Raw genomic sequence first — 24424 nt, 5'->3', positions numbered from 1 at the left:
TAGCAATGACCGATGCCCTTACAGTCAGAGAAAGAGAAACAAAAGAGAGCTCCCCCAGAGTCACCGAGCTCCACCCCTTGAGACTGCTGCTGAATACAGATGCCATCATCTTGGGCTCAGACCAGCCTGTACAGAGCCATTGGCAGTAGGACTGGACACTAGGACACCATGGTGGACACTGTGTCTCTGCTCCCCGGTTTCTCTGGGTCCGCACCAACGGCAATGCTGCCTTTACAACAGCTCCAGCAGAGCCGCCATTGGAAGGGGATATTACATCTTCTAATTTTAGTTTCAACAAGGGGTCCCAACCCAAAACATTGACTGATCATTTTTTGTCCATGGACCCTCCCTGACCTGTTGAATCCATCCAGCAACAGAGGAGATGTTATTTGAGGAACAAGTTTCTGGCTTGCTGCCGTATCCACAATACATCATTTTGGCTTTTAATATTTTTGTCATGTTTATCATTCTTCAGCTGCAAATATGAAATGAAGGTTGAAGTGTTGGAAATTATTCTCAGAACCTGAATAGAACCTGAATAGAGAGAAAATGGTTCATATAGTAAAATCCCTGTTATCCGGAATTCAAGAAACCAGCAGCCTCAAGCAACTGGCCAAAAAAAGTGAAAAATAAATAGGTAAAAAATATGGTTTAAAAATAGGTGCTCTCTAGCAGTCAGCTCACCAATCATGCAAAACACAATCTCAAGCAACCGGCAAATTCACTTATCTGGCATCTACCAATCCCCATAGGTGCTGGATACGGGGGTTTGCTTTGATGCTCTTCTCTGGATTTGCACTGTTAAGCTTGATGACAGTTCACAATAGGTCCTCATTGCATCTATCACAATTTGTTGATACAACTGTTAATTTAAGCATCCATTTTGATGATCAGCTGTATTTTTAGAAAACATTCACATTCAACCCAGTGGAATGTCAGTTAAATCTTATTAGTAACACAGTGATTTTCAATTTAGCTCAGAAGGAGAATTTAGGGTAGGGAGTGAGTCAATGCCTTATCCATGACCTGGATAACTTGATGAGGGTGACATGATCCCAGGGAACTGGCAGATGATGCTGATTGGATAGGAATGAGAAGCAAAGGTTGCAAAATTGGGAGCACTGAAACAGGCACAGAGTTTGAGATGACTGCACGTGGATGGCAGCTGATGCAGGCAGAAAACTTCCATACTGCTTGCTCATTTACATGCTCCTGTGCAGCCAGTGCTAATTGTGCTATTTATCAGCTTATCTCTTCCATTGGGGAACTGATTTATGAAAGGCTATTACTGGTTAAAAATGCCTGCACACTTTAAAATCAGGTAGCCGTTTTTAATCAGGAGTGGCCTTCAGGTCGAAGCAGAAAGTGGAAACAAAGTTTCTGGGTGCTGCACTTTATACGGAAATAAATAGAGAGGAGCAAATGCTTGCTTTTGCTGGGTCCTGAAGACCCATCAGGCAAATGCTGCAAAATTAATGGGTGGTGCTTGGAGTAAGCTGTGAAGTAGAGCTGCAGGAAGTTCAATGATCTTTCATATATGATCATTGTTGGTCTTTAGGTCCCACATATCTAGATGGTGCTCAAGAACCACGTACTCCACTCATCTCTGACTGAGGTCTTAATCAATTCCATGAGTACTTGCACTTTTTCACTCACTTGGCATTGCCCCAAACCTCACTCCCACATCTCAGAGCTGAAATACTCCACTAACTATTCAGGGGTTTGGCAGCATGAAACTAATATTTATTTTTGCTTAGTATGCACCTGTGGATTGAATGGCCTCCATCTGTCAAGTATATTTTCTGATCCTTTGATAAACATGAGGATACTAATGAAGGAGCTCGTGGATTTGGATAAAGAAATGCTTGGAACGCTTTCAGGCCTAGTAGAAAGCCTGAAAAACAGCTGTCCTCCTGGAATGGGAGCTCTGCCATTGGTGTGGACCTGGGAGCACAGGGAGTGGAAACAGTGCTCTTCTGCAGAGTCCTACTTCCCAGTTGCGATGTTGACAGACCCATACAGCCTTTAAACAGCCTGTAGAAGGGGCTGATGGTGTTTTTCCAAAGCCCTAGTGGTTCCTTTGCAAAATCATGATGCCCATGCTTGTCTGCAGACCACAAGGGGTAGAGGATTCTGGGGAATCATCAGACTGGGGCAAGGCTCCAGGGTTGGAGAATATCACCCCCTGTCTCCTAGGAGACAACTCTAAAGGAAAGGAGACCACGATAGCAGATCTGAGAGTGACTGAATGGCTGAAAGACCCACACAGGCTGTGGGCTGCTGGAGACTGGCTCTTGGCAACCAGGTACTGGGGCTGGGATTCGAGTGGGTGCTGAAGACAAGAAGGGCTCCCAAAGGGCCTTGGGCACTGAAACCTTCTTGATTATATCGGAGGTTCAGAACCGGGAACTCAGGTTGCCAATGGTTTGAACAGAAGGTCATGTGGCTGCAAAGGTTATGGAAGTGTAGGAGGCAAATCCATGGAGAAACCACATCTCAGAGTCAACATTCATGCTGCAGACATAGCTGTGGTAGTGTTATGAGATCTGTGATGGTCTTGTAGTAGTTAGAACAATACTTTTGTAGAATCCCTCACCACAACACCATTGATTAGCAACATAAATACTGGCTGGAAGAGAAGATTATGAGCTTGTGATGAGTGACTTATCTCCTGATGCCCCAAAGCCTGCCACCATACAGTATAAGAACTCTCCACTTTCCTGGAAGAGAGCAGAGATAACACTTGAGAAACTACAAAACAACCAAGATAACACAGCCTACTTGGATTGGAACATCATTAACCATTATGAACATTCCTTCCCTCCATTGCCATAGTTCCAATTCACTATTTTCCAATTCTAATCCAACAACACTTCCTCAAACCTACAATCTCTACCACCAAGGACAAGGGTAGCAATGGTAAGAGGACACCACCATTTGCATCTTCCTCTCCAAGAAACACACTATTCTGACTAGGAAATATATCATAACTCCATCATTGTTTCTGGTTCTAAATCCTGGAGCAGCCAACCCAAAGGCACTGGGATTATTTTCTTCTGCTGCAGTTCCTGAAGTTAGTTTACCACAATCTTCTCAAGGACAATTGGGCCAGCTCAAATGCTGGCCTGAGCAATGTTGCCTACTTAGTGAAAAGTAAATAAGTAAAAGACAATGGTAACCAATGGTAGTTGACTATAGTGGTTCCATGCTGGAAACCTTTGGCTGGAATCACCAGAGTGATGAAAGTTCATTAGCCGGAAATGTTCCTCTACATAGGTTCTGCCTCACTAGCTGGGTATTTCCAGCACTCTCACTCTTTATTTCAGATTTTGAGCATCTCAGTTTTTAATATCTGAATTAGATATAGTTTTGCATCCTAACCCTTGTCCCTTGCACACAAAGATTTCAATTGTAGCTGACCAAAGTTTGTTAGAGGCAGTAAATCAAAACCATTGTTATCTCACAGCCACTTTCTGCTTTTGCTATTCCTCTTTTTTTAAAGAATGACGATAGGTAACTAAATCTCTCAGAACTACTTGATTGTGAAAATCTTTCGAGATATTTGCTCAATTCCTTTGGGATTGTACTACCACATCAAGGGATTAGGGAGGAGACAGAAGGAGATGCATTTAAAGTGGACTCACTGGACGATTAGAAGCCTTGCAATTTCTGGTGCTGCTGGAAGATTACTTGTCAAGACCTCGGTACAGTGCATCAGCATTCATGCTTCCTAACTGATAGAATTCATGTTTGTTCACATTCTGTGAGTTGAGGAAGCCAAGCAGATTCTTGACAATGCAATAAATGGATGCACGTCATTTTGAATAAAGGAGCAACCAGAAATGAGATGCAAGATTCGAATACGTTAACCACTCCTACCCTTAGATCATTAGTTTGTTAATACATTAATTAACATTCCATTGCTACACCAGTCTTTTGCTGTAAGCCTTTTCAATAATTTTGATCTTGAATTACTATGGCAGTCATTAGAAATTAAACGTGGCAGGTAATTGCATGTTTAAGCAGACACAGTAGACTATTTTGAAAGTTGTTCAGTAAAGTGCTTTTTTATAAGGTGCCTGATTTCAGAAGCATGGACCTCAGTACAGAATTGTGTAAGTTTATCATTAGTATTTAACCCTTCCCAATCCATCTTACAGAGTATTACAGCTGGAAAATAAATGTCATAGCATCTCATTGCTGTGTATTGAGCAATTCAATTTCAATGATAAAAACAATCAAATTCAAAATCGGGACTTACTTCAAGTTGTGTGAAGTTCCCAGTTGTACCTCTTCAGGTGCCTTACATCAGAAGCACCTCATGTGTGGAGGAGCAGTGGTACAGTGTGCACATCTGGATGGCAGACCTATTCATAGAGGTATGGTCTGGGGGCAACAGAGACCATGTGGGTAGAAGCAGGCATTTCCAGTATGAATGAGATTTCTTTCAGCATTATTCAAAGGGACCTGTCCCAAAAGCTTGTAGCCCATGGAATCCATCTTTAAATAATGTAATTTTAATTTGGCATAATGCCGGCACATTATGCACTGAAGGGCATGTTTCTGTGGTAGTGTATACTTTATCTTCTAACTGTCTGTCCTCTGGGATCCACCCCAACATTTCCAATTTGAAAATCCTTCAACCCTCTGCTGATCAGCTGTCAGAAGCTTTTGACCATTGTATTGACTCCTTAAATTTCAATCCCTTACCACCGATTTGGAGTTACTTTTAACCACAAAATCAAAACCGCTAATCTAACGCTTTGACTGAAACCTGACTGACAATGCATCAGTTGTTTGACTTTCTTCCACATCTCCATCAATAACAACCACCCTTACCATCATCTGTCCTCCTCAGGTAAGACTGCCTGGACTCTTAGTAAAAAAACAAACTCCTGGAGAAACTCAGTGGGCCAGGCAGCATCTGAGGAGACACTGTTGGATTGAGATCCTGAATCAGGATGTCAAGAATGTCCTCAGACATCGGAAACCTTGGAAAATTTCTATAGATGTGTGGTGGAAATTGTACTGACTGGCTGCATCATGGTCTGGCATGGGGACACCAATACCCCTTAGTAGAAATCCCTGCAAATGCTAGTGGACACAGCCCAGGACATCACAAGCAAAACGCTCCCCATCATCAAGAACATCTATAGGGTACCTTGCATCAGAGATCAGCAGCAATGATCAAAAATCTACATCATCCAGCACAGGCTCTGTTCTCACTGCTACCATCAGGAAAGAGGTTTAGGTTCCACAAGACCAATTCCACCAGGTTCAGGTACAGCTGCTACCCCTCCACCATCAGACTCCTCATCAAAAAAACTCAACCAGAGACTTACTATGGACTCTTACTTTTGCACTTTATTGATTTTTTTCTCTCTCTATTACAGTCAGTTTGTTTACATTTCTTTATTTGTTTACATGTCCGCATTGTGTACAGTTATTTTTTGCACTAAGTGGTAATTCTGCCTCGACCAGAGGATAAAGGAATCTCTGGGTGGTATGTGATGTCATCTATGTACTCTAACAATAAATCTGAAATCTAATCTACTTCCAGGAGTCATATTGGCCCTTTTCCCTTTTGTCCACACCAGCCATTAAGCACTCACTTACAGTCATTTTTATGTTAAGTGGAATACAATACCTTATCCCTTGTGCACCACTATGTTTTGTAGAGGTAGTCCTTTGGTTAAAATATTAGCTGACCTGTCATTAACTGACCATTTAATGCATTATTGTTGACACAACATTTTTTAGGCAATGGAAAGTTCTGACATTCCAGTCTAAGAGAGCATAATTAACTGTAAAAGTAGCTGAATTTCAGTTTATTTTATGTTTTAAAATGCAACTGTCTTATTTAAATCGAAAAATCAGTTGCCAACTAGTTTGCATAGCTGGAAAATTGAGTGATTTTATTTGTTAAGGGAAATATATGATGCCATAAAGTGTTGTTTACCAAGGATAACATGGACCCCATTAAGTTCAGCTGATATATTTAGTATCAAGTGAAATATATCTTGGATAATGACTAGTGAAAAAGATACTCTAAACATCAGTCCATTTACTTTAAGATAATAGCATCTGATGTAACAAAATTACTCAATGTAGCCATCCATCTTCTTTTCAGACTGTATTTACATTTGAATATCAAAAGAAATGTAAGTGCTGGAAATCTAAATTAAAAACAGAAAATGCTGGAACTACTCATCAGGTAAGGCCAAGTCTGTGAGAAGAAAAAAAGAAATAATATTTTAGATCTAAGACCCTGCATTCAATTACCATATTTGACAGCATATAAGACCCACTTTTTTCCTAAAAAAATCACTCCAAACCCCAGCCCCGGTCTTATATGTGAAGATTACATTTTGGTGCTACCATCTTGCGTTGTGCACCGAAACATAGTGGAAGCTTTTATCTGCAAGGTGGCAACAGGAGGAAAGAGTTCAAGCTGCACTATTGCACACAAGTGAAACGTAATGTATGCTAAGGAGCACAGCAATAGAGCAGCAGCTGAAGTCTTTGGACTGCCGCCTACAGCAAAAATGGTACGTGCGTGGAGAAAGCAAGAAAAACAGCTAGAGGCTGCTAAAAAGAGTGAACGTCAATGTCACCTTCGTTGTCCAGCCCCATGTTGGCTACAACTTGAGGAGGAGTTAAGAACCCGGGTGATAAATGAAAGACATTCAGGAAAATGCAAGATGATAATACATGAGGCCAGGAGATTAGGAGAAGAACAAAGGCATCAGGATTTTTGCAGGAACAGGTTGGTGAAACTGCACGGTTTATCAGTCCTACAAAATTGCACAGAAAATGCCAGTGGATTATGAAGGCAAAATATTAGAAGTTTATAAATTTGTAATAAATGCACAATAAAGAACTTGTTTTGACCTGAGCCAAATAGGGAACATGGATGAAGTTCCAGTAACATTCGATGTATCATCCAACAAAACTGTGAGTGCTAAAGGAGCTAAAAACGTCGTAGTAAAAACCAATGGTCATGAAAAGACACACTATACAGTGTACGTTTAGGTCCCTGTCTTGTTAGAGTGTGTTAGTAACCGCATATTACTTCACGCTGAGCCGCATCCCGAGATTTAGGGATCAGGAGTGCCTGCTAAAGTCCCTGTCTTGTAAGAGTATATTAATAAATCACATTGTTTTGTGTCTTCCCCATTAAGATTTCCACATATGTACAATAAGGATTATTCCTTGTTTGTCAGCTTGTGTCTGGACTTGCTTCTCTGTAAACCCACTGAACCTGATTTAAATCTTACACACCATCAAATTCTAACAACAGATCAGACCTAGAATAGCAAGAGTTCTTTTTTCCGTTTTAGATTCTTAAGGAAGCAGCATAGTGAGAATTGCTGCAAAACATTTAACACAAAGCAAATGGCAGCTTTAGACATGTAACATGGCATCAATTACATAAAGGTTTAAATGGAAAATAAATTGCTAAAGTTATTCACAAATTTGACAGACTTTTCATCTGCTATAAAATGCTGGATGATTTCATTATGGAAAGTAATTTTAGACCTGTCAATTGCTTTGTAATCGTGGGAAGCGCACAGCTTTACAATATTTGGAAGTCTTTTCAATTCAGGTGCTTGCCAGCATGCTTGGGCTTGATGATGCTGGACCAGAGCACAATTCTACATAATAACTGATCAAACCACTTGCTGTTCATCTTGAAACCTCAATAATTTAGACTCATTTGATGTAGGAACAGTCGTCTGGCTCTTAAATAAGTTTGACTTTGAAGATAGATGCTCAGCCAGTGAAGGTTACGTGCCCTAATCAGTGGTGGCCAAACTTTTTTGGTTGTGGGCTGCATACAGAAAAATATAAGGAGTCACAGGCCAAACAGTATTAAGCATGGCAGTATTCAACCACTGCTGGGTCTTTTAAGAGGCCTTTGGAAGCCTTTACAGAGCCGATGACAGTCAGACTGGGCAGTAGGACCCTGCGGGGGAGCGCTGAGACTTTGTTCCCCACTCTCCGTGGGTCCACACCAGTGGCAGCCCTTCATTGTTTTCTTCTAATGGGCAACAGGCCACAGTTAGCCCAGAGGCTGTAGTTCGGCCACCGCTGCCCTAAATGAATTAGAAACAAAGAACTTCACAGGATTCTTGTGCAGAAATGGCCTTGTACCTATAAGCTGTAGCAGTCATCCTCTGCTTAAGCACCAATCATTTCCCTATTTGTGCTATATTACAAGAAAAGTCATGGAAATCGGGTAGCAACTGGTTTGTGCACACACCTTTAAATCAATCAAATGACACTTACCATCTACCACATCACTTGGTGTAGATGTTATTAAATGACCAATTATAGTAAGCATCAAATACTTGGTGAATTGTTCCATTTCAGAAGAAATCTACCAATAACCAACCAGTAAGTAGTTGATAATTTTAATAACAGTGGAGAGGATCCTTTTAGAGGATTTGATTGGTAATGTTTTGATTGCTAGCTGGAATTCAAATTTCCAAAATTGCAGGGTGATAACAGTTTGATTCACTGTAACAATCTGTTCTGCACATTTCAGGCAGAAATTCACTGACAACATGCTAATACTTTCACCAATGACCATCAGAGTGAAATACTCCACATTTGTGTGGATATTTTTGCACTTTGAGGGAACTCATGGCCCATTAGAATTAGATACTTCAACCTGCATTTTAAGTTGTTTATCTGTGCTCTGGACAGAATTTCATTGTGTGAATGCTCTGCAGACTTTCATCCTTTGAAACAATTTCTAAAATCCTTAGATAAATATATTTCAAAGGATATTACTGCATAAAAATACTTGTTATGATTAAGCGTAATAAATGAAAATAATTAGCCATAAATCACTATTTTATATGAAAAGCAATTGAAAGCTAATCTATGATTTTATATCTGTTTTAATTTCTGCATTTGAAAACTAGCTTATTTTGGAAATATTTATTATATTTATTCCTGCACAATAATTTTCACAACAAATGTTGCTGAAATCATTTTAATGGTCAAGAAGCAAACTGAAAAGAATAAGACCAAAACATTGTGAAACCATTTATCCCTTTAATACCTTCCACTGGTTAGAATAAAAAATAGAATGTGTTATATTTCACAGTGGTTAACGTACCCTTTCAGATCAAAAAAGGCGCTGCACCTAATATGACAAGGTCTGTGACCTTAGTCGAACAAGAAAGTCTGCAGATTTCTCAGAAAAAAACCCAGAAATTCTGGAGGAACTCAGTAGGCCTCACAGCACCCATAGGGGGTCAAAAATATAACCAATATTTTTGGACTGAGCCAAGGTATGTATCCTTGCTATGCATACCTTGAAAATAGCCGAATTAATAGTCTTCCTGTGCCTTTATTTTACTTGAATAAAGCTTGTCTACATTTTGATGCTTTCTGTTCATTGGGGCAATGAATGTGGAGCATTGCTTCTTGACTAATTATGGACCGAGGTGTAACCATGCCCAAGTCTTCCAAAACGAACAGCCTGATTATTTCTTATTTTGCTGACTGAGTTTTTCCAGCTTCATTCTACTCTACATGTGATTTGGATGCTTATTCAAAATCTTCAGAGGGAGCTCCAATCTGGCATGCATCCAATGTTTTCTTCCCACGAGAAAGCATCTCACTATCTTAAACATTTCTCAGAAAAAGCAAGCAATTTGAGGTCATACGCCATTACTATTTTCAAAATGCCATTTGACTAGCAATTTATATATTCGTAATATTTTATGTATTTGTAGAGTGGAGATTTTATGACAAAACCAAATGTCTGCATTATTATGAAATATTAATAAATGGGTTAGAAGTTCCCAGGGTTCCCGCACAAGATGGGTCTCAGTGTTAATGGGTTTTGTTACAGTTAATATTGGCTGCACTACTGTTTACTAATGTTGGCATATCTAGGGGCCATTTATTCAGCTTTGGGTGCATGGTAAAAATTCATTCCTCCACCAACCTCCTTCCGAAATCTTCACGAGATTTAATCTTCATTAAAACTACATGTCATCAATACTGATATCCCCTGTTGAAATTTAACGACATTATTGTGATGACATGTTGCTACCCTCAAGGGACCATATAGCTGTCAGATTTTTTTTTCTGTGTGGTTATTGTCCGAGGTTAGTGAATGAAGCAGTAAGTTTCAATGTACAATGAGATAGAAAGAAGCAAGACAGGCAGATGAGATTAGAAATACGTGTTTGTCTGCTGACAGATTTGTTCAGCCAAATGCCTTTTCTGTTTTGTATCTTCTCTGCAGTTGAAGTCAACAACAAGCCTCATAATCGCTTCCTGATCATTGACATGGCATAATGGTGATGTTAAACTGTATCCCATGTGAATATTTTTGTTCATTTTAGACACGGAATTCAAATGAAAAAGCTGTAATTCATAACTTTATACTTTTCATTCAAAGAATCCTTGTCACATACTAAATTTTTTTGAAATGAGTACTCGTGGAATTATATTAGGATTATATAGGATTCCACAGAATGCATGACACAGAAACAGCTGATTCATTTCAACCAATGTTTTCGGACAAGGATGTGTGAGGAAAATGGAGGATCTTGAAATTTTGAGAGTACAGAGTTTGTATGTTCCTGTCAGGATAAAAGGTAAGGTTAGAAGACAGAGGGAACCTTAGTTTTTGAGGGATATTGGGGATCTGGTTCAGAAAAAGAGAGAGGTTTTTAATAGGTATAGGCAATATGGAGCAAATGAGATACTCGAGGAGTATAAAACTAAAAGAAAAACCTCGAATAAAATCAGAAAGGCTAAAAGACATGAAGTTGCTTTGTCAGACAATGTGAAGGAAAATCCTAAGCATTTCTACAGGTATATTAAGAGCAAAAGGATAGTAAGGGACAAAATTAGCCTCTATGAAGATCAGAGTGGTCGGGTTTCAAAGAGGAGGAGCTGCTTGCTGTCTTAAAGCAAATAATTGTGGATAAATCCCCAGGGCCTGACAACATATTCCCTCAGGCCTTGAGGGAAGCTAGTGTAGAAATTTCATGGGATTTGCTCATAGCTCACATTATTCTGTTGTTTAAAAAAGGCTCCAAAGTAACCCAGGAAATTATAGGCCGATGAGCCTGACGTTAGTAGTAGTTAAATTATTAGAAAGTGTTCTAAGAGATCGATTACAATTAGGACTGATTAGGGATAGTCAACATGGCTTTATGTGTGGTATGTTTCAAGGCTGTGGATGTTGTCTACATGGACTTCAGTAAGGCCTTTGACAAGGTCCTGCATGGGAGGTTAGTCAGGAAGGTTCAGACTTTAGGTACTCATGATGAAGTAGTGAATTGATTTGACAATGGCTGGATGGGAGAAGCCAGAGAGTAGTGGTGGAAGATTGCTTCTCAGACTGGTGGCCCGTGACTCGTGGTGTGCCTCAGGGATTGGTGCTGGGACCATTGTTGTTTGTCACCTATATCAATGATCTGGATGACAATGTGGTAAATTGGATCAGCAAGTTGGCAATGACACTAAGATTGGAGGTGTTGTGGACAGCAAAGAAGTTTATCAAAGTTTGCAGATGGATCTGGAACAGCTGGAAAAATGGACTGAAAAATGGCAGATGGATTTAATGCAGACAAGTGTGAGTTATTGCATTTTAGAAGGACAAACCAAGAAAGGACCTACGCGGTAAATAGTAGGGTACCAAGGAGTGCGGAAGAACAGAGGGATCTGGGAATACAGATACATAATTCCCCGAAAGTGGCTTCACAGATGGATAGGTTGTAAAGAGAACTTCTGAATTATTGGCTTTCATAAATCAAAGTATTGAGTATTGGAATTGGGATGTTATAGTAAAGTTGTATAAGACATTGATGGGGCCAAATTTGGAGTATTGTGTGCAGTTTTGGTCACCTAACTACAGGAAAGGTATCAACAAGATAGAAAGAGTGCACAGAAGATTTACTAGGATTTGTCTGGTCTTTAGGCAGATTCAAAACAGACAACAATCTAAACTAGAAGTACATGTAATGTAATCATCTTCTGTTGGAATATCAGATTGTGTGCAGGTGAACCAAGGGGGAAAAGGATCACTAAGTGCCCAGACAGCCTTCCTTTGCATTTAGACTTTGCAGAGAGAGAAATAAAATGGTTAGTGGCAGTGACTGATCTTTGTGCCAGGAAGTTAGCAAGCATGACCAATTTGCTTTCAGGATAGAAAAAGCCTCACTAGAGAACTTTGCCCTAGGTCAATGCTTGATCTGATGGGACCTACGCAACATTTGGCTATCTAACTAAGTGTATGAGGTATTAAGAGCATAGCTCATTTACACACAAGGCTGATTAATAACCAAAAATGATAAATTAATGAGGATGTAATCCTAGTGTATATTTAGAGCAGATCCCTGATGATTAACGTTACATTTTTTTTCCAACATATTGGGTATCTTTTTCCTTGCGCCTGTTATAAGCTATCTGCTTGCTTCCACCTATTTCAGAAAGTCTTTGTCGTGTTATTTTGTTTCATTGCATCAGTCATATGCTATAAGTCGCTCTTTTTTTTTGAGTCAATTAAAAACCCTCCATCTGCTTTGGAGTCTTTACATTGTGTGATGGAATACCCTTGATATTCAGCCATTAATGGGACAGAAGAGATCATAGACAGAGCTAGCACCAATTCTCTCACAGATTCATCATGGTTGAAATGAGTGTAATTTTGAAGATGTACTTCAATAGCTCACTCAAATTAATTCAACCACAATGAGCATCACTCATCTTCCCACTAATAATTTCCTGCTTATCTCACAGCCAGTGCACACTGAGCACTCCATCACAACACTGCAGAAATATTCACATAGAAGGCTTTCGGAAATCATATTACTGCATTGGACGGGGTCAGCCACATTCCCTTTGAGCTGGAGTCCAGCACACAGTGATTGACGTGCCCAGATAATGGACAGAAGCTGGCAAGATTCTGCGATGATTCACAAATAGTTTTGATTGGAGGCAAAGAATGCTGGAATTTCTCTGCCCAATTAACGTTAATACTTTGAAGAAGGATGATGCCATTTCAAGGCCCAAGGCCCTGGGTTTAAGAAAAATACAGCTCATCCCTTTTCCAATGGGGTTAATTTTAATATTCCTGTCACTCTTTGGCTCTGTCACAACTTCCACTCTCTCTCCTTTCAGTCACCTGGTTAAAGTCCGTGATAGATTAGTCACTTTCACAATTATGTAAATTCCACTGGTGCATTTCATTTATCTGCTTTTCATGCAATTCACTGTTATGCTCTGTTCCTCGGTTGCTCTCAGAAAGCACCGTCAGGGACGGCTGAGTCCATTAATTCCAATATTTGGATAACACCACACTACAATTCAAGAAGTTCAGACAAAAATATCTGGATATTTATTCAGAAAATAATAAAAAGTGATGCTAATGTTTTCAGCATCAATGATTTATACATCCTTAATGATTTATACATGTTGCTTGATAGAATTAAAACAAAGTTTGCCAGGTGAGAAGGGAAAGACAGAACAAATACAGCAATTCAAATTGAAATTAGAGAGTAAGTTTCAGTCCATCACTTGGATGAGAAGTTTTGGCATAAACATTCTGCCTTTTTCTCAGCTGCTTCAGACAACCTATCCTTCATGAAACAGAGATTCCTAGATTGCCACCGGATTTCATATTCAGTGTCAAGAATCCATTTACCACACCGGGTGCCTCCTGGCTCCCAGAGGAGCAATGCCATTTGTCCCATTCACCCTCTCCCCATTTCCCTGCACCTCTGCAACTCACTGTCTCCCATGTATACCCTTAAATCCCTTTTGATTACCTTTATCCACTAGTTTGCACTAAGAAATACTTGTCTGTAGCCATTAAGATTCAAATGCAATAATTTCACAGAATATAAATTAATTATAGGACTCAAAGTAGAATTATAATTTGAATTGGATGGTTTAGTGGTTAGTTTTTGTTCTTAACAGATGCCTTGGCCACAAGTTTTTAATCAAAATGGGAATAATCAATTGATTGTGGATTGAAAATGTTACTCCCATGTTGAATTATCGTGAGAGACTTGACCCAGGAACCAAAGGCAAGGTAGTTATTTGGTTGTAGTGGGAACATGTCAAGAGAGCCCAGCCTGGGTAACATTTATTATCAATGAGAGTCGATGCAGATTTATTAAACATAAATAACATTTTACAATAAAAGCATTTAAGTGAGCAAATACTGAATAAGACATGCTACATATGTGCACAGTGAAATAGTGTTTCAGGTCATTGACTTTCATACGCTGAAAATTTGGCAGACTACTCAATGAACCCATAAAAGAGTGTGTATTGCAGTTTACTGCAAATTTTTATAAAGTATTTGATGAAGTGTTATTCACTGGACCATAGAACACTACAGCATAGAAATGGGCTCTTTGGCAGATCTAGTCCATGCTGAACTATTCTACCTGGTTCCACTGACCTGCACCTGGATCATAGCCCTCCATACCCCTCCCATCCATGTACCTATCCAAATTTTTCTTAAATTTTGAAATGGAGCCCACATTCACCACTCCAGCTGGCAGCTCCTTCCACTCTCTCACCACACTCTGCATGCAGTAGTTCTCCCTAATATTCCTGTTAAACATTTCCCCTTTCACTCTTAACCCATTTCCTCTGGTTCTTGCCTCACCTAACCCGAGTGAAAAAGCCTACTTACATGAACTCTGCCAATATCCCTCATAACTTTTTATACCTCTATCAAATCTCCCCTCATTCTTCTCGACTTCAGGGAATAAAGTCCTAACCTGTTTATCCTTTCCATGTAATTCAGTTCCTCAAATCCTGGCAACATCTTGATAAATCTACTCTGCACTTTTTCAATCTTATTGATACCTTTCCTTTAATTAGGTGACAAAACAGCACAAAATACTCCAAATTGAGCCTCACCAGTGTCTTATGCAACTTCACCATAACATCCTAACTCCTGTCCTCCATACTTTGATTTATGAAGGCCAACATGCCAAAATCTCTCTTTATGATCCTACTTTCGGGGAATAATGTATCTGTATTCCCAGATCCCTCTGTCTACTGCACTCTATGGACATGTTAATTAAGTGTAAGTCCATGGGACTAACAGGCAATATCCACATGTGCATTAAACTGGTAAAGATATGGAAGACAGGGGCCATAAAATCAGTTAAAATAAAAACACTTAATTATCAGGAAGAATTCAACAAGGACTAAGTGGTTGGAACAATCTCTCAGGTCGCATGAAAGAAACAAAAAAATTATTGGGGTTATTTGAAATAGCAAAGGGTGCTATTGGAAGGGTAATAGAATTCAATCCAAGTGTTTTAATGAGCCCTATGGGCTTTAGTTCTACTTCCTATGCTTTTATGATGGAGTCAAGAATACCAAAATCTTCTGTAAAATATCCTTCACTCACAAAAGAAAATGTTGGATTATGCTCTGTTGGTCCAGTAAAAGCACAAATACTCAAATATTGTAATCTACGTATTGTTCACGCATTAGTAACTCTTCCTTGGCAAAAGCTATTTGTTTTTTGCAACACCGTGAAGTCTGTTATAATCATCAACTTGCTTACTGAAAAGTGGAATTCTCTTCATTAAAAAAAAATGTGCAAGCAAATCTTCACCTTGATATAAATCTGTTGACTCTTCAGTGACAAATCTGGACAATCATTCAAGCAATTTGCTGATTTGGTTCTCTCACAATAACAATGTAATTGTATTTTTGACTTATGACAAACTAATAATGATCAAAACCCTTTCCTAGATTACATTATTAATCCATTGGATGTATCTATGTATTAGCCACAATAGTAATGTGATTCTACTTGACACTAAATTATAAATGACAATTTCTACCTGGGAAATCATTCCAGAATCAGAATACTGAGAACTAAAACCTTAGCTGAAACGCCCAAAATTAGCTGCACGATAACCAGAATAATTCTTCAAAAGAGGCCTTGACGGTTGACTTACGATTATAATCGGATGCAAGGATCGACAACGAGATAGACAACAGACTCGCCAAGGCAAATAGCGCCTTTGGAAGACTACACAAAAGAGTCTGGAAAAACAACCAACTGAAAAACCTTACAAAGATAAGCATATACAGAGCCGTTGTCATACCCACACTCCTGTTCGGCTCCGAATCATGGGTCCTCTACCGGCATCACCTACGGCTCCTAGAACACTTCCACCAGCGTTGTTTCCGCTCCATCCTCAACATTCATTGGAGCGACTTCATCCCTAACATTGAAGTACTCGAGATGGCAGAGGCCGACAGCATCGCATCCACGCTGTTGAAGATCCAAATGTGCTGGGTAGGTCATGTCTCCAGAATGGAGGACCATCGTTTTCCCAAGATCGTGTTCTATGGCGAGCTCTCCACTGGTCATCGTGTCAGAGGTGCACCAAAGAAGAGGTACAAGGACTGCCTAAAGAAATCTCTTGGTGCCTTCCCCATTAACCACCGCCAGTGGGCTGATATCGCCTCCAACCATGCATCTTGGCGCCTCACAGTTTGGCGGGCAGCAACCTCCTTTGAAGAAGACCGCAGAGCCCACCTCACTGTCAAAAGACAAAGGAGGAAAAACCCAACACCCAACCCCAACCCACCAATTTTCCCTTGTAACCGCTGCAACCGTGTCTGCCTGTCCCGCATCGGACTTGTCAGCCACAAACGAGCCTGCAGCTGACATGGACATTTACCCCTCCATAAATCTTCGTCCGCGAAGCCAAGCCAAAGAAAGAGAAGAAGATATTGCCTCAATTAATAGGGCAGTCATGTCATCAATGGGACTAAACTGATGCTTGTATCCACCATTCACAGCTTGATTTTCAAAGGCATAGTTCGTGTTGGGCTTAGCCCGACGACAATACAGTGCCATCAACCCAGGTTCAATTTTGTCACTTTCTGTACCCAGTTTGAACGTTCTCCCCATTTCTGTTTTCTCCAATTTCCTTCCATGTTCCAAAGTTTTAAGATCGAAGACTCCAGGTTCTTCTATTATTGTCACGCAGGGCGACATGTTTGGCGTAGCGGTTAGCACAATGCCGTTTCAGCACCAGCGATCGGGACTGGAGTTTGAATCCCACGCTGTCTGTAAGGACTTTGTACGTTCTCCCTGTGAGTGCGTGGGTTTTGCCCAGCGGCTCTGGTTAAATCATTCTGGGGGTGTAGGTTAATTGGGTAAAAATTGGGCGACACAGACTCGTTGGCTGAAATGGCCTGTTACTGTGCTGTATGTCTAAATTTTTAAAAAATGTATTATGCACAAGACACGTCAACTTTTGCCTGCTGTAAAGGGAAAGAGGTGCCATTAGAATTGCCCAGCACCCCCAATAATAAGATAAAGTGAGTTCCCTCAGAGACACTGAGTCTCCGTGGATTCGCCTCCAGCACCTCTGTGGCCTCTGTGGCTGCACGAACTACTGTTCAATCCATCGGTAACCCGAGCTGCAGATCCAAACCTCTAATACGATCAGGAAGCCTTCAGGGCCTGTAGCCCTTTGGGAGCCTTTCTTGCCCTCAGCACCCTCTCAAATCCTGGTACCATTACCTTGTTCCCATGAGCCAGTTTCCAGCAGCCCATAGATGGATACGAGTCCTTCAACTATAAGTCACCTAAAGCCCACAGCCTCTTTAGCCCCTTGCTGGCCCGCTGCTGTTGGTTCCTCTATCAGGCTGTTTAAAGCCTGTATGGAGCTGTCAGCATCATGACTGGGCAGTAGGACCCTGTGGGGGTTAATGTTAATTGGTCACATGGGTTTATTTGGGCTGCGTGGGCTGGAAGGGCCTGTTTCCGCAATTAGCTCTGAATTAAATAATTAAAGACCTGTCTGCTTCTTGTGATTGGTTCCTTTTTCTATGAACATTGGAGCTTCGTGTTGTAAATTGGGTTCTGATTGCTAATTTACGATGGAACAGCCAGGTTTTGAAGCTTAGCAACAAAAGGTATGTAATGATTTCATTTTGTGCCCAAAGAAATAAGTTATTTTGGATGAAGAACACTGCTTGAAACTAGAACCATCTCCTTACTTCTGACTTCACTCCTCCTCTCTGTCATTAGCCAGCATTGGGGCAGCATAGACGTCTTTCAAATGGCAGTCTGAGGCCTGAGATAATAGGTTAAAGCAGTGCCATTTCCTTGCTTTATGAACATTGACTGGCCCTGTTCTCTGTCTATAGGTCCCAATGATGTGAAACTCAACCTGCCCGTTGATGAGCATAAATTTACAGTCAACTAAAAATCAGTGCGGTCAGAATATTAACAGATGCTATTTAATACCATGTATTACAATTTTAGAAATGCGCATTTGCCACGCCATGCCACTGCATCTGGTAGAGGGTATGTAAGTCATTTGTTTTTTTTAATGAAATGCGAGTCCATGTTTCCAGTAGACCCAGATGACATCCAGATCAATTTTTTCAAGCTGTTTGAAAATCCCCATAGGAAATGGGCTACAGAATTAAATCTTTACCTGACTCCTTGTTATATCCTCACTTCAGTGGATTGTCCTTCAGAACAAAAATATAAAGAACCTTGTCCGTGAACTACTCTTTGCAGACGATGCCGCTTTAGTTGCCCATTCAGAGCCAGCTCTTCAGCGCTTGACATCCTGCTTTGCGGAAACTGCCAAAATGTTTGGCCTGGAAGTCAGCCTGAAGAAAACTGAGGTCCTCCATCAGCCAGCTCCCCACCATGACTACCAGCCCCCCCACATCTCCATCGGGCACACAAAACTCAAAACGGTCAACCAGTTTACCTATCTTGGCTGCACCATTTCATCAGATGCTAGGATCGACAATGAGATAGACAACAGACTCGCCAAGGCAAATAGTGCCTTTGGAAGACTACACAAAAGAGTCTGGAAAAACAACCAACTGAAAAACCTCACAAAGATAAGCGTATACAGAGCCGTTGTCATAACCACACTCCTGTTCGGCTCCGAATCATGGGTCCTCTACCGGCATCACCTACGGCTCCTAGAACGCTTCCACCAGCGTTGTCTCCGCTCCATCTTCAACATCCATTGGAGCGCTTTCATCCCTAACGTCGAAGTACTGGAGATGGCAGAGGTCGACAGCATCGAGTCCACGCTGCTGAAGATCCAGCTGCGCTGGGTGGGTCACGTCTCCAGAATGGAGGACCATCGCCTTCCCAAGATCGTGTTATATGGCGAGCTCTCCACTGGCCACCGTGACAGAGGTGCACCAAAGAAAAGGTACAAGGACTGCCTAAAGAAATCTCTTGGTGCCTGCCACATTGACCACCGCCAGTGGGCTGATATCGCCTCAAACCGTGCATCTTGGCGCCTCAGAGTTTGGCGGGCAGCAACCTCCTTTGAAGAAGACCGCAGAGCCCACCTCACTGACAAAAGGCAAACGAGGAAAAACCCAACACCCAACCCCAACCAACCAATTTTCCCCTGCAGCCGCTGCAACCGTGCCTGCCTGTCCCGCATCGGACTTGTCAGCCACAAACGAGCCTGCAGCTGACGTGGACTTTTACCCCCTCCATAAATCTTCGTCCGCGAAGCCAAGCCAAAGAGATAAAGAACCTTGTAGGACCCAGAATGGCTTATAATGTTTCAGTTGCAAAATTTATTTGTGAGGAAACCTGATTGTGAGTGCAATCAGTACTGAATTGTTCTCGTATGACTCAAAAGTCATATCATCCACCATATTGTGTTCTTGCATTAATGGTGAAAATGTTGAATATTGTGGGAAGAAGAATCAGATTTGTCACAAGAAATGTATAGAAATATACATTAATATAACTTGAAGCAGGCCAAGAGGAAGAAAAAGGGTGGCTCTACCACTGGTATGGACCCTGGAGAGCAGGGAGCGGAGGCACAGCATTGCTCTGCTGACAACTTTGTACAGGGTTTCAACAACTTTTTAAAGGAGCCAATGGGTGTTTTTGTTCAAATATTGCCACCACGGGATCTGTACCCAAGATGGCAATGCCTATGTTGGGATTCAAGATTCAATTTATTGTCATTGAAATAAAACAGTGTAATATTACATGAAATTTCTTTTGCCTGCTGTAAGGCAAACAGATTTATCATCAACAGAAATTGCTGGAAGCACCTCTTACAGTCAGAGAAAAAGGAGCAAAAGAGAGCTCCTCTCCCCCCCCACCCCCCTGAGTCACCGAGTGTCCGCTGATTCAACTCCAGCTCTTCCAAGGCTCCGCAGCCACACAATCCAAACCATTGGCAACCCGAGCTCCGGATCCGAACCCTTCAGTGCCTTTGGCATTACCTCGCATTGAGGGTTTCCACTCTCTGGAGGAGCAGCAGATTGAGAAGCAGCATAAGAGATGACCCATCAGAATTATGAGCACGGCAGTGGATTAACGAGAGGCTTAGCAGCTGGACACGTACTATTCGTGGGCTGCTGGAGACTGGCTCCTGGGAACCAGGTATCAGACTGGGATTCAAGAGGATGCTGAGGGCATGAAGGGCTCCTAAATGGTCTTTGGTACTGAAGGCTTCCTGATCATATCATAAGACCATAAGACATAGGAGCAACAATAGGATATTCAGCCCATCGAGTCTGTCCCACCATTTAATCAAGAGATGATCTATTTTCACACTCAGCCCCACTTCCTGGTCTTCTCCCCATAACCTTTGACGCCCTAGCTAATCAAAAACCTAGTAATCTCTGTCTGAAATACACCCAATGACCTGGCCTCCACAACCATCTGTGGCAAAAGTTCCACAGATTTACCACTCTCAAGCTGAAGAAATTTCTCTGCATCTCTGTTCTAAGCAGATGCCCTTCAAGTCTGAAGTTGTGCCCTCTTGTCCTGGACTCTCCCCTCAATGAAAACAATCTTTCAACCTCTACTCTGTCCATACCTTTCAGCATTTGAAATGTTTCAATAAAATTCCAATGAGGACAGGCTAAGAGCTGTCAAACACTCCTCATGTGACAACTGCTTCATTCTCGGAATCATCCTAGTGAACGTCCTCTGAATCCTCTCCAACCTCAGCACATCCTTTCTTAAATGAAGATTCCAAAACTGCTCTCAATACTCCAAGTGAGGTCTCACCAGTGCCTTATATTAGCATCAAAATCGAATCCCTGCTCTTATATTCTATTCCTCTTGAAATGAATGCCAGCATTGCAATTGTCTTCTTCATCAGTGACTCAACATGCAAGTTTTTCTTCAGGCTATCCTGCACAAGGACTCCTAGGTCCCTGGATCGGAGGTTTGGATCTGGAGCTCGGGTTGTTGATGGTTTGAACTGAAGTCTGTGTGGCTGCAGAGACTTTGGGAATGCTGGAGGTGAATCCACAAACACTTAATATCTGCAGGGACTCTCTTTTGCTTCTCTTTCTCCTATTGTTAGGAGCGCCGGGCTCATGGCAACTCTTTGTTTGCCTTATGACAGACTAAAATTGTAATGTATCATGTATATTACATTGTTAATATATTATTGCATGATACTAAAAGGAACCTTTGAGCCTTTGAATTTGAGAGGACGCGAGTTAAGAGCTTAATTTCTATTCTGCATCCAATGGTGTGTTTCTGTGCTACAGATATGATGTAACAAGTTACACAGGTAGCAAAAGCTTGCACAATGCTGATGTCTGATTGACATGTAAACCAATAATGATGCTCATTGAAAGTCACTACAGCTGGTGCCCTCCATGTTTTCCAGCCCATTATTTTTGTGACTGATTTTATGTTGTTAAATAAGGCACTTGAGCTGCTGCAGTGTTTTTGGATCTTAAGATAGCATAGGACTCTTAATTACCATGGTAAAAATGACATCTTCTGACTTCAGATATCCACTGAGGACTGTTTATCTATACGGGAAATAGATGTGCAATATCAATGCCCAGCTTGTCAACGCTTGGGTAAAAGAAGCATTTCCAAGTTCAAAGTTTACTGTACCTCTGTATTACTATGGGAACTTGAGGTTATATTCACTAATGTATTCTCCTGTTGGAAATTCTGTTTTTCCTCATTTCTGCATTGAAAACTCTCCTTGCCTTCTAATGAACTATTAAAAATGTCTTGAAGAAATACATTTCTATTGTTTACCAGTGTGCAAGAGGTGCCAGTGATTCTCAGGACTTTGATCTATTAGGTCCTATCTGAGTTTCCAACATTTTTTCTATTCTCTGTTATTCAAGTATTATGTTCTAAGTTTCATTTTCATTGTCCTGTTGAGAACTTATACTATTTCATAAGTAATTTAGTGACTCAATCAACTCTCAAATTGTGGTCTCTAAATTCAAATATTGACACACTTCCTTAATCTTGAGCACATTTGCCAGTGAGGTTTCTGAGATATTTCAGTGATCTTCTCTGTCAAGAAGAGCCTGATCTCTACTCTATTCTCTCTCAACCCAAGTCAATTATATTACGTGATCAATCTCTAACTGAAGCGCATGATGTATTTTATGTGGTAATGTGGTGTATCAGCTCAACATATGGTTTAAATAACAATTCAGCACATATTTAATGCTTTTGGAGCAGAATCTTTCCTCTGAAAAGTTCCTAATATTTGTATGAAGGCAGATGTGTTCTGTGTAAATGTAGCTCAAAGAATCACTTGAGTGATCTTCATCTTTTTTGCGATGCTATTAATGCAGAGATGAGAAGTGAATGTAAAATAGACAACTTTGTCTGGAAGGTTACTTGAAGGTAAAATAAATCTAGCATCAGTGATCTGCCTGAATGGGACTGACAGTAAAATGAAGAATTATCAGCCTCCGACAGTTGATCCAACATTTAATAAAATGATCTCACTGGAGGCACCTCATCAAAGTATTCACTTTAGTATATTTTTACATTTGTTTGTGCAAAAACATGTTTTCTGCTTCATTCCACTGCCAACCCCATTCAAGCAAATCTTTGGGGCTTCTTTCTCCCATTGCTTTTCTGCTTCCCATTCTTGTTTCAAACATACAATTCCTTGTTTTCCTACATGATACATTTATATTTCGCTGATGACATTACATTGAAGGGTTGAAGAAGGGCATGTATGTGAGCATACATAGGAATTAAATGGGGCCAGTTAGTGTATGCTCAATAGTTGCTATGGGGGAGGTGATGATAGCTTATTTGTAAAATTTAGTTTCACAGGAAGCCCAAATTGGGTGTCCTTAAACAAGCTTTGCATGAACAAGGGAGGCAGAGGGGAAGGTAAGGTGCAGGAAAGGAAGGATAGGGCATGGAATTGGTCAGGATCACTGGGGGACGTGGTTAGGCTCAATGGAGAAGGGGCAATGTTAATTGATTTGGCAGACTGGTCTGTTTCCTGAACATTAGAGAATGGATCAGTTTGGCGGAAGGGATGAGCAGATTGTTGAGGAGCAGTTTTGGTCATTGGTTTAGGGAAGGAAATGGTAGACTGCAGAGTGACAGGGAGTAAAGATGTTGATGGATTCATGTGAGGAGACTGGCAGGGAGTGATCAAAGAATTGGTTCCTGGTCTCAACAGATCTGGAGGCACTCGGGTGGAATATTGATAATGAGCTAGCAGGTTAAGCAGCACAGCAGGACAGCCGTCAGCAGATGGTAAGCGGGGTGGTGGGATCTGTCTGATCAATTGAGATAGGTTGGCCAAACAGCTGGAAGATGGATTAACAGATTGACGTGGCTAAACAATTGAGTGGAGAGGGAAATTCAATAGATGGATGACATGTAATCTATCAATTTGTAATCTGTCAAGGGGTGGCATGGTTAGTGTAGTGGTTAGTGCAACGTTGTTACAGTGCCAGCTACCAGGGTTTGCACATTCTCCCAGTGTCTGCGTGGGTGTCCTCCGGGTACTCCAGTTTCCTCCCACCCTCCAAAACATACGAGGGATGTTGGTTAATTGGATGGCATGGACTCATAGACAATGCTGTATGTCTACAAAAACTTCTCATTTTAGTGAGGGGATAAGCTGATTAGTGCAGGGACATGGGAGACAGGTAGGGGCGAGACAGGTCATAACAGTGAGTTTGTCATATCAGTGGAGGTGGATATGGTGAATCAGTTATGATGAGACAGGTCAGTAAAGTCAATATGAGGACCAACAATTCGAGTGGAGCGCATTGCTAAGGAACAACCATTGTGAGGGGAAAGCATTTTATTTACTTGGATTTACCTGATTTTGTGGTCTCTACATAATGTTGAAGCAGGCCTCCAGTGTTGGGAAGTCCTGATGTGCACGTTTGGCCTGCATTCTTCCTTCTTGAAACTATTCCCTCCATGTTGTGAAGGGGCAGTTTTCATCTCATGAAGGAGCAGTCTTCATCTTGTAGAGGGGCAGTCGTCGTCTGGTGAAGAGTTATTTTTCATCTTGTGAAGGGCCGGTCTTCATCCCATGAAGGAAGAGTCTTCATTGTCTATCCAAAGCAGTTGAAGTCGTGCCTTATGTGGGAAGCTTAGCTGTTGCACATGAGCTGACGATACACCTTTGTT

The 24424-nt window shown here is 41.1% G+C and overlaps 1 long non-coding RNA gene across 5 annotated transcripts in view; it reads right to left on the bottom strand.

Moving 5' to 3' along the window:
* LOC138738706 (uncharacterized) overlaps window positions 1–24424 on the bottom strand; it is a 282524-nt gene that overhangs the window by 93810 nt on the left and 164290 nt on the right. For 2 of the 5 annotated variants that reach the window (XR_011341687.1, XR_011341681.1), the window contains one exon: window positions 24084–24424. This exon is cut by the window's right edge and continues 119 nt beyond it. The exons of 2 other annotated variants lie outside the window; for them this stretch is intronic. This is a non-coding gene — a long non-coding RNA (uncharacterized lncRNA). Of the gene's footprint in view, window positions 1–24083 lie in introns of those variants that run through there. One more of the 5 variants, XR_011341682.1, reaches the window with a different exon arrangement.

The sequence above is a fragment of the Narcine bancroftii genome, chromosome 7, assembly GCF_036971445.1.
Source record: "Narcine bancroftii isolate sNarBan1 chromosome 7, sNarBan1.hap1, whole genome shotgun sequence".
Taxonomy (NCBI): Eukaryota; Metazoa; Chordata; class Chondrichthyes; order Torpediniformes; family Narcinidae; genus Narcine; species Narcine bancroftii.
Note: the sequence above shows the minus strand (reverse complement) of the source record. Positions and strands in the feature narration are given on the sequence as shown.